This window comes from Capsicum annuum, chromosome 8 (assembly GCF_002878395.1).
Source record: "Capsicum annuum cultivar UCD-10X-F1 chromosome 8, UCD10Xv1.1, whole genome shotgun sequence".
Classification (NCBI taxonomy): Eukaryota; Viridiplantae; Streptophyta; class Magnoliopsida; order Solanales; family Solanaceae; genus Capsicum; species Capsicum annuum.
This window is the reverse complement of record NC_061118.1, coordinates 170,027,026-170,039,229: the sequence shown is the minus strand read 5'-3', so window position 1 is coordinate 170,039,229 and position 12,204 is coordinate 170,027,026.

Here is a 12,204-nt window from a genome sequence, read left to right as displayed (position 1 = left end):
TAAATATAATTATTTATCTGCCTTAATTTTTTCATGTCATTTTGGATCCAGCCTGCCCCATTGCCACTGGCATTTTAATCAACAATTCGAGAAAAACATGTCACATCATGCTATTTACGTAAAATAATAAAAATGTCATTCTGCTATTTTCAATTGATGTTCCGTCACGTATATTGAGGATTGACTATGATGTCCACATGTGATAAGGATTGATCCTAATTTCCAGCTCATTTTTAGTCATGGTATTAAACAATTTTACACGTTTAATTCAACTTGATCATGGATTTTAACTGGTTAATTAATCATTCAGCACGTAATCAGTTCATGCTTAACATATTATTACATTTTTCTATATCTAGGTAACTTTTCGGTAACGTAATTATTGGAATTTGTTTTACAGTTTAGTGATTAAAACTGCTAAAGCTTAATGAAGATGTGAAGTAATTGAGTATACGCAAATGGAGCAAAACAAAGAAAGAAAATGAAGTGTACTTTTACCATATTGCAACACATTATTTTATAAACAGTCACATGCAATAATAAAACACTATTTCACAGGCAACCGACAATGATACCATATATTATTTCTTTATTCTTATTTAGCTTTTTCTCTTGCGTGTGAAAAACATTAGTGTAAACTACTCCTTCCATTTTAAATTACTCGTCTCAAATTGAGATGATATATTAATTAGAAAAATAATTAATAATATGATTAATTTATCATAATACCCTTATTAAATGATGTTTACATTTTAATTTGAAGAAAAAATAATTAATGCACAAGGTAAAACATGAAAAAAAAATTATCCCTTCTTGATTAATGAAAAAAGATAAGTAAAATGAAAAATCAAATTAGAAAATTTGAAATTAGTAATTTGAGACGGAGAGACTATTTTATGAGTGTTCATACTCGTAAATTGTGATGTCTCAACCATTAAGATGTTGAATTGGGATTGGAGTCATATAAAAGTGTGATAAAGCTCTAATTTTAATAATTAGACTAAGATACTAAGAGTCATAGATAGATCTTATTCCCTACCTACTTTTTCACTTGTTCCGTATATTTTTTTTTCCATCCGTGTTTGATGTTTGTGTTGGAGCTCCGATTAATTTGAATTGCACGTTGTAAGGCCCATTAAGGTGACAACGCTCCTAATAGAGTTTTCTCCATACCTTGGGTCAAACTCTCGACCTCTGATTAAGGGTGGAACAACCTCATCTACTGCACCACAACCCATATTGGTCACTTGTTGCATATTAACTCAACACAACTAATTGTATCATTTTTTGAATATTATCAACTTAATAGGAGTACTTTAAAAAATGCATTGAGAAATAACTATAAGTAATAATAAGATAAATTAAAAACTGAGTAATAAATTTATCTCTTCATCATGTTTTAAGTTTATAAGCAAAAGTGGATAGTTATTTTTAATGTATTGAACAAGTAAAAGTGAACGATAGGAGTATCATTCTAAATCTCAATCTAGGATTTCAAGTAAATTACTATTCATTATCTTTTATTCACCACAAATAATTTTTAGTCAGATTTTGTTCTTTAATTAGCTGAACAAACAAGTTACGACACATTCTTGGCCATTTCACGGCGCGGTGTTATATGTTTTTTAATAGGAGATCTTTATATTTATACGAAAAAGATCACCAATATATCAGCACTAAATTAACTTTTTGTGTCAACTAAAAGGATCGCCATAGATGTCACACGGCGAAAAAAGTTATTTTTTGTTGACGTATCCTTATATGATTTTCGATAATTATCACTTTGTGAGATAAAATTTAAATCTGAGTTAATTAAGCCGAACATCCATTTTCTTAGATTGAGAGAATGAGATCGATATTATATTTTTAAATAGTCAAATTCTCAATGTCCATGAGCTAACTCTTAGAAGTGAAAACCCAAGTTAATTTTGTTAATAATTGAATCTAGCCACCCCTGACAATACAGCAACTGTTATGTTGTTTGTTTGTGAATGGTGAACAGTATTTTGACCACTCAGTAAAATGTGGGCATTGTGAAATTGTCATATGAGGACAAAATATTTGGGGCACCTTGTGAACATGGAAGGGTCGCATGGGGCATCGAAAAGTTTCTCTATGCCAAAATTATTCAACAAAAAAGTAGTAGCAGTAGTAGTTTCTCTTCCATTGATATGAAGGCAACACACATATATGGGAAGCATCCTATGTCCCTCCCACTTATGGGCTATTCCACTTTCCTCATGAGTCATGACCCCTTATATATCTTTATACTAAAGTATGTTTATCACTCTTGTCTATCTGTCACACTGTTTTTTTTTTTTTCATTCGTTGTTCAATATCCGTATGAATTGGAGTCCCGACTACTCCGGATCGCACATTACAGGGTTCATTCTGAGAGTGACACTCCCAACAGGACTTTCTTCACACCCACGACTCGAACCCGAAACCTCTGATTAAGGGTGGAGTAGACTGACCACTACATCTCAACTAATCCACAATCCATGTTGGTCTGTCTGTCACATTGTTACAACTAATCCTCGAATATTAGGATTATGACATTTAAGTGTAGTAGCTATTTCAATACTCTTTATAATTTTGTATTGTGCTGACCTCTACTTCCTACTCTATAATGTTTTTTATGGTATAGACGTTGACTCATGTGTATGTACGCAAGCATAAGCAGCATTGATTTATTATCACAATTCAGCTGATATATTATTAAAAAAAATCGAGGTTAGCTAGTTGAAGATGTGAGATATAAAGGCTTTGTTCCTATTTCAAGTTGATATTACTTTGCATAATACATTGGGTAGTTGTATGTTATATATATGTTGCTTCAACTAGTGTTAGGTGTTTCTTCGTCGAAATCTTTTACTAGATGTTAATTAGATGATAAACAAATAAAAATGTTAGGTGTAAATGTAAATGATGACATGACATCGCTTATCATTACGATAATTTCTTTATTTATATATTCATTCTTCAAATCGATATATATGGCTTATGAAAAAATCTTGTATATAGCACTGTATATACATGTATATAATTATTTTTGGGAAGCGGTTGTACCTGGCCTTGCGTACATTTTATTCTTTCCAGAATTGGAATATATTGGGTATGTTGTTGTTGTTGTTGGGAAGACGTTGTACCTCACACGTACTGCCACAGGTCTCGAACAAAAATATTTAAGATGACACTGCCTTGGTGTATAATGACAGTGGGCAATCATAATTATTGCAAGAATAAACGAATGAAATTACTGTGTGTGTTAGTACAAATTAAGTGTAAGTTTGACGTTGATGACAAAATTTATGACTAATAATTATTGACAAGAGGTAGTTATTTGACAATTTGACACAACGTACCTATTCATACTTTAACGCCTGATAATTTAATCGTAGTTTGAATTTTCGGTTATAAAATTGACTAATTTACATTTTAAGAAATAAACCAAATATGATGTGTAATTAATAACACACAATTACACTACATAGGTACGTGTAACTAATTCATCTCCTTCATAAAAGGTTACCTCTAATGGTGATGAATAATTGCTCGTAGGGTCACTAAATGAGTCATAATCAACTTGAATTAGTACAATGTAATCAAATATAATGACCAGTCAGTTTATACATTTTTACAAAATTGTTTGATGCTAATTATTTTGGGTTCCTTTATAATTAATCAATAATTTAATTTACTTAAAAAAATATGAAATTTGGTGGATCATGCCCGAAGTAGAGCTGTCAATATGGGTCAGGCCCGTTGGGTCGGCTCAATCCGACCTGTAATTTGATGGAGTTGAGCTTCTATTTTTACAGTCCATTTAAGAACAAGGCTTTTTAGCCCTGCCCGAATAAGCCTGTGGCCCATGGGGCTTGAATAATGTGGGTTGGGCTAGCCCGTAAGTCAAATACATGAAATTATTTAGATTGTTTATTATTATTTTTATTCGATTTGAATGATATCATATCAAAAGTTATTTAATTTCGCTATTAAGAGTATTTTTTTGGGTGTTAGAGACTTGATTAACAAGTATTAACATTATGTAATATTGTCTGATAATATTTATATTTATTAACATTCTAAAATTAAATTATAAAATATTATTTTTTAAAAAGTAGGCTGGCCCACGCGGCCCACATCCCACAAAGTAATGCCGTGGGCTTGGTGTTTTTTGGCCCATCATTTTGATGGGTCAGCCTGGCCTGACCCATTAAACTCAAAGCCCGTATGGGCTAGCCCGGATGGACTGGGCCGACCGTATTGATAGCTCTAGAAATTAGTTGAGTTTGATAAAAAATCCTTTTGGCCACAATTTAGGCACAATAGAAAAAAAATTGTGTTCACACTATAAACTAGTTAACTTTTAAATATTTTTGCCCTTTTAATGGTAAAATATGGTAAAAGATAAAACAAGGTTATGAAAATCTTTTCACAATTGTGGTCAAATTTGGGCCAAAAAATTGTGGTCATTTAGCACTTTCAAAAAAAATAATAATAAAGAAAGTAGTTGCACCCAATTAAACATGAAAATCGTAACGGACTACTCTAGGAAAGGAAAATTTCTTCCATGAACAGTGAGACGAACACAGAGGGAACTACATACCCCATAAACTCACGCCACCAGAACCACCGGATCCGATGTCTATCGAAATCCCTAATAACACCACCACAGAAATTCCAAAAGACAGCTTCAGAGATAAGCTGATGAACAAAAACATCAATTTAAACAAAAGCTACAATTATTATACCAACAAAAGTCTGATACTCTATGCGGAGGAAGGAGAGACGATTCAGTTAACAGAAGAAGAAAAGCTTCGAATTTATCGACCCTGGCAATACTCAGTCGTAGTGAAGTTGGTGAGCAAGAAACTAACACACAACTATCTACGAACCAAGCTAGCTGGGCTTTGGAAGCCAACGGAACCACTGCTACTGATAGATCTAGGATGTGATTAATATGTGGCGAAATTCAATAATCCCGAAAATGCGACAAAAGTTCTTCATGGAGGTTCGTGGTTCATCAGGGGGAATTTTTTATCAGTAAGACAATGGGAACCAAATTTTGTGCTAGAGGAAGCAACCCAAACATACACAACCATCTGGTTGCGACTCCCACAGCTACCAACAAAATTTGATGACTAAAAAGTACTGGAAATGATAGGTTCAAAGCTGGGAACACTGTTAAAGAGCGATTCTTGCACCTCTGCGACCTTACGAGGTCGGTATGCACGAATATATATCCAAATCCCTCTTGGAGTCCCTCTGAAAAAGCATATCATAATTTGCAGCCACACTCAGAAAGTAATCTACGAAGGAGAGGGCTTTCTGTGCTCTATGTGTGAGAGACTTGGACATCAGGCAAAACATTGCCACTACAGCACCAGTGTTGTACTTCAAGAAGCGGAACAACCTTGCACTAGCAACACCATAGAACAAACACAACAACAAGAAAAATGGCAAGTTGTCTCCTTCCCAAAGCGGAGACACAACCCAAATCGAGGAGTAGCCAACCATGGAAGGAAAACTTCACCAACAATTGACCAAAACCAGTTAAAAAACACGGAGAATTACCCAGATAAGTCCCCTCAACCTTATCACCACACCCTAACGCTCAAAATTGAGCTACTAGTACCACCAGAAACACCACTATAGAAAAATCCTCTTCACAAAAAAAAAAAGCCACATGGGTAAATGAGTCACCTTCAAAGTCTACAAAGGCTGTTGACAACAGCTTTCCACCAAAAGTCAACCACACGCCACACACACGTGCACCAGCCTTAAATAACTCTAACCATCACCTACCATCCATTAATTTAAAAAAAATATCCCCCCAACCATTAAGAATGATGGCCCGCTAAGGGCCCCAATTACCACCAGTATTAACAACACTCCATTTAAGGCTACCGGCTCTGCATATTCTGGGACGAGAACTGAAGTCCCTAATAGGGGTAATCATCATGTAGAGTCAATTGATATGACCGTCAAGGTCACGTCTATTAACTCCGCTTCCCTTATTACACCCAACCAAGAACTCATGGCCCAAAATAACACCCAAAACAAACCATAAAGTTTAAAGGATATCAATGGCTTCCCAACCACCTTTGAAGGAACCCCTAGTCTTTGTCTCAGCACCTCATCTCCCCAACCGACTCCCAACATCCTGGGCGAAACTGGTGATGAAAGGAAAAATAATATCGCACTGTGTCATAGTTGGGGATCAACCCATAGTACTGATGATCCAAGACCCTGCCTGGATGGCTTAAATAATCAAGGAAGGAGTGGATCACATAGTATAGAGACTGGGTTATCAAGTATAGTCCCAAACAATCGCACAAGCTCATATGCTGGGATCACTCAATATCATCAACATACATGAGTTCAACTCACTGATGACTCACATGTTCAAAAGCATGTCATACTACCCAGAGAGCCCTTACCTCTCGGAGCTGGACACGCTAACGTTTGTGCCATGGACACCACCAGCCTCTCATGCCTCAACCAATCAAACCAGCAATCATAACAAACAAAAAATAGTAGAAGTAGGAGACCTAGAAGGAACACAAAAAATATTCCTAGAGTAAATGCAGAGCTCAAATGCAGAACTGGAACAACTCTTGGAAACCTTAGGGGAACCAAGCACGGACTTTTTCATACTGAAAAAACCCCTTCGAAAAGAGTTCGTAGAGCCATTTAGCACAGCTACTATAGTGCTTTGTCCGAGAAAAATGAAAACCTTTAAGATGACACTGAAGAATATGACCAATCAATGCAATGCAGCAGTCTCTCTGAGCCCATACTTGGACAAGAATCATCAGACCAAGTTGGACAAGGAAAATAGACTAATACTGAACCATCCCCTCATCCTGCTAACTCCATGAATTTCCTTATTTGAAATACCAGGGGAGCTAACAGCCCCAACTTCAAAAGACATTGTACTGCTCTAATCAAAGCTCACAACCCAAGTGTGGTTGTCCTTCTGGAGACAAAAAATGGTTGATCACATAAATCTCACTGAGCTACTTGGTTTTGACTCTTATATGGAGTCAAGTGCTGATGGAAGAAAATGTGGTATTGTAATAATGTGGAAAGAAAATATTGTTAAGATGCAAAACTTCTCCATTTCCCCCCAAGGTATTCATACCACAATCAAGGTACACTCTGATCCTACACTTTGGCTTTTTTCAGCTATTTATGCTAGTCTTGACCCCAAAATTCGGACCACCCTTTGGGAGGGATTATGCCACATATCTTCCATTCACAAAGGGGATTGGTTAAATGGTGGGGACTTCAATGAGGTCCTTAGAGCAAATGAAAAACTTGGAGGGGCTCCCATCAATAATAATAGAGTTAGCAAGTTTTGGGATTGCCTAAACTACTGCAACATGGTGGACCTAGGATTTAGGAAAGGTAAATACACTTGGACCAACAAGAGACACCACAATAGACTTGCCCTTATTCAGGAGAGACTAGATAGATATGTTGCCAATGACTCGTGGATAAATTATTTCCCTGAAAGCCTTATCACCCATCTATTTAGAACTAAATCTGACCATTGTCCTCTCATGTTGTCTCTATCTAATAGATCTCATGGTAATCACAACAAACTTTTTAGGTTTGAACCAATGTGGTGTAACCATGACTCTTTTGGGATGCTAGTTAAAGATTGCTTTAGCCAAAATAATAACCTTCAGGAAGCTGTCACCTCTTTTCAGAACCAGGCTATTCAATGGAACCAACAGGTTTTTGGTAACATCTTTACTAAGCTGAAAATAGTCAGGGCTAGAATTGATGGTATCCAAAGATCCAGGGCTTACCACACGAGCACTTTCTTGCAAAACCTTGAAAATGACCTCATCCATGAGTACGATGCCCTTCTCAAATGTGAGGAGGACTTCTGAAAAAATAAATCCAGAATCACCTGGCTCACAGAGGGTGATGGAAACACTTCCTTCTTTCATGCATTAACCCTCAACAGAAGAAGGAGGAACAGAATCAATGAACTTACTGATGAAGCTAGGAATGTTTACAGGAGCAAGGAAGACATTGTAACACATGTGATGCACCACTTCGCAACTTTGTACTCTACCAGCCATACTTTTTGCCCCAACTCTCATTTGATCTCTTCATGCAGCTCTAACCTCATCCCTTCTGATATGAAAAGGTCCTTACCTGCACCTCTTAGAGATACAGAGATCCTTCCTGCAGTTAAGTCTTTCAAGCCCATGAAAGCACCTAGCCCAGATGGGCTACATCCCCTCTTCTACCAATGATTTTGGACTGACGTTGACCCAAAAACCATTGCTTTCTGTAAAGAAACTTTCCATAACAGCAAAATAAATGCTGACCATAACAGTACTCTCCTTTGCCTAATCCCTAAATGTATGAATGCCTCCCATCTGAAAGACTTTAGACCTATTGGGCTATGTAACACCAGCTACAAGATTGTTACCAAGATCATAGCCAATAGAATTTAGCCCCTTCTCTAACATTTCATCAGCCCTACCCAAGCCAGTTTCTTGGCCCATAGGAGGGTTGCTGATCATGCCATTGTCATCCAAGAATACATCAATCATTTTAAAAAAAATGAAAGGGAAAAAGGCTAATAATATGATCATCAAAGTTGAACTTGAAAAAACCTTTGACAAAATTAAGTGGTCCTTCATAAAAGACACTCTCCTCTTCTTTGACTTTCCTGAGAATCTGGTTAAACTCATCATATCTTGTATCACCTCCTCCTCAATTGCTGTTCTGGTTAATGGAAAGAGGACAAACTTCTTCAACCCATCCAGAGGCATCAGATAGGGAGACCCTCTCTCTCCCTATCTCTTTATAATGTGCCTCAAAAGACTATCAAGAGGGATTAAAGCTGAAGTTAAAACTAATAATTGGACCCCCATAACCATCTCTCCCAAGGGTCCAAAATTGTCATATATTTTTTTTGCGGATGATCTCATCTTTCTAGCAAGGGCAGACACCACTAACTGTCATACCATAGTTAGGACTCCGCAAACTTTTTCACTCCTCTCAGGCCAGACTATTAACCATCAGAAATCCAAGGTCATTTACTCTAAAAATTGTCTTCCTCAAGTGGTAACACAATGCACTCAAGCCCTAAACATTCAGTCTAGCCATACTTTTGGAAAATACCTTGGGTACCCTATCTTCTCCAATAAACCTAGAAACAGTGACTTCCAATTCATCATTGACAGTATAAACTCTAAACTAGTAGGCTGGAAGACCAAATTCTTAAATATGGCTGGTAGATCTGTGCTAGCTAAATCTACCCTTAGTGCTATACCCACCCATATAATGCACTACATTAAAATCCCTGCTAAGGTTACAGAACACATTAACAAAATTCAGAGGGATTTTATTTGGGGAAGTAGCACTGATAAGAAGAAACTCTACCTTCTCAACTGGGATGTCCTAACCACTGACAAGACTAATGGAGGATTGGGACTTCACAAAGCTGAACTTAGAAAAAGAGCTCTGCATGCTAGTCTAGCCTAGAGACTGCTCCATAAGCCTACAAGCATTTGGGGCCAAGCACTCCTGGCCAAATACTACAATCCCAATAGGCTAAAATCCACCTCTAAAATTTGAAGTATCATTAAGAAGGGCTGGAGGGACTATTGTTTGGGCATTAGATGAAGAATAGGAAAAGAGGACAGGGTAGATTTCTACAATGACACTTGGATTCCTCATCTTGATAGCCTCAAAAGTATCATCCAAGGACCTCGTAACAAGCAGGACTTGAGCATTAGGATTAAGGATATTCTTAAAGATGAAAAATGGGACTTCAACAACCTCTCATTTGAAATCCCAAAAACAATCCAAGACATCATCATTAGCCATAACATGAATTTGAACACCAATGTTGAAGATAAAGACCTCTGGAAACATAGCTCTACAGGGACCTTTACCATCACCACCATGTATTCTTGCCTTAGAAATCTTAGCAACACCTACACCAGGAATAAAAACTTCTTCATTGTTTGGAAAACTGCAGCTCCCAATAAGACCAAAACCTTTCTCTGGCTCCTTATGCATGGGAGACTCCTCGCTAGCAGCTTCCTTAACCACATTGGTATTAATGTCCCCCCCCCCCCCCCAATGTCACTTCTGTAATCACAATAGGGAAGAAATTGACCACATCTTTTTTCAATGCAATAATGCCAAACAATTTTGGTTAAGTCTAGTAGGTAAGAGCACCTACAAGTCTCCCCTTGCTGACAACAACATCAATGATGCCAACTGGCATACTTGGTGGGAGAAACTTTAATCCAAGCCTTTTAATATGTGGCTAACATGGGGCACCCTGCTACCACACTGCTTAAGAGAGATTTGGCTCACTCGAAATGATAATCTATTCAATAGCAAACGCAACCTCGCCAAGCATGAGAATGCGATAGCAAATGCTGCTGAATATACTCTGTTAGCCAATCACACCATAACTTTAAATAACCCTAAGCAAACCATCACTCTTAGGTGGAATCCCCCCCCAGCTAAGAGCCATAAAATTGAATACTGATGGCTCGATGAAAGAAAACCCTGAACCTGGAGGCTTAGGAGGTACCTTTCGAGGCACAAATAGGGAATAGATTCTTGATTTTTACCAACATCTTCCCCACACAAGCCCAATAATGGCTGAAATCCAAGCCATCAGATGGGGACTAAGACTAGCCAAGGAGCATCATAGTTATAACTTTGATATTGAATTAAACTCAATGATAGCCCTTGATATGCTGCATAATGATCATCCTTTGTATCATAACATTTTAATGGAGTGCAGGACATTGCTGAACGAGCTGGGAGCAGCACCTCCAACTCAAATATTTAGGGAACAAAATGCAATGGCGGATCGACTGGCAAAGGAAGGATCTTCCATACAGTTCACTGAAAAACCGATCACCTCTTCTACGCCACCCCCTTTTGTTTTAAGTTATGTTCTAGATGATTGCTCAGGCAAAACTTTTAGACGTACGATCAAACAATCTTTTTTGGGTCTACTTACGACCAATGCAAACTCTGATGCAAACCCACAGAGCCGGGATGTGGCCCTGACTAACTCTATTTTGGCTACGTCCTCTGAAAGGAGTACTAATCCCCCCAACTCCCGTTAATATGAAATGACAAACTTCTTTTTGACCAAAAAAAAAAAAAGAAAAAACATGAAAATTGTAATATGCTTAACTTGACAGATCAGTTATTGATCATTCCAAATGAATGATTTCAACGGATTGGTTAAAAATAACTAAATCACAAGCAATTAACAACCAAATCCAAACCCAATTAAATAAAAATTTTATTCATACTCAATGTTTAGATCAATTTAATAATATACCAAATATATTTTTAGATAAACCGTTTGTTACTTCTATCACTTAGTTATAGTTAATCTAATACATATTTTTTTTATATTAATTTCACCGCTAAATTTAATTATAATAAATTAATATAATTTGATGTAAGCTCAAGTATATAAATTTATTATGGTTTATGGATAATTCATGATGTGTGTCATATCATATTTAGGCCACCGACTAAGCTTTCCGATTGCATTTTAAGATGCTTGCCATATCATATGTTCCATTTTTTAATTTTTTTATGGTTTTTTATCCGATATTTGATATCCGCATTGAAATCCGATCAATTTAGATTCACGCCGCATAGGACCCATTCGAGGGAAAGAGCTCCCTACCAAAAGATTTTTCCGTATCCAGGGTTCGAATCCGAGACCTCTGATTAAGGAAGGAGCAGTTCCATCTGCTGCACCACATCCTTTCTGGTATATGTTCCAAATTTATACAAGGTGACATTAGAGTGATTTGCCACACAAAAAGCAAAATCCCAAACACAAGACCAGAAAGTGCCCTTGTTAGAAAATATTGCCAAAATTCTCAGTAAATGAGGTCAAAAGTTTCTTCTTTGTTAGAATAAATTAAATATTGTACAGAGGAAAGTACATATACATATCTTGCTTCTTTAATAAGTCTCTCAATTTCAATTATGTTGATGTTGCCATCATATAATAACTAGGCAAGTAGGTATCGATATCCTTTATTTATGGTCTGGTGGACCAAAAGACTAAATGCAATAATTTCAATTCTGTCTTTTTTGCTAAAAAAAAGAAATAAAATTATATTACTCCTATTACAAGTCATGAAAATAAAATTTACACGAAGCCTTTTTTATTTT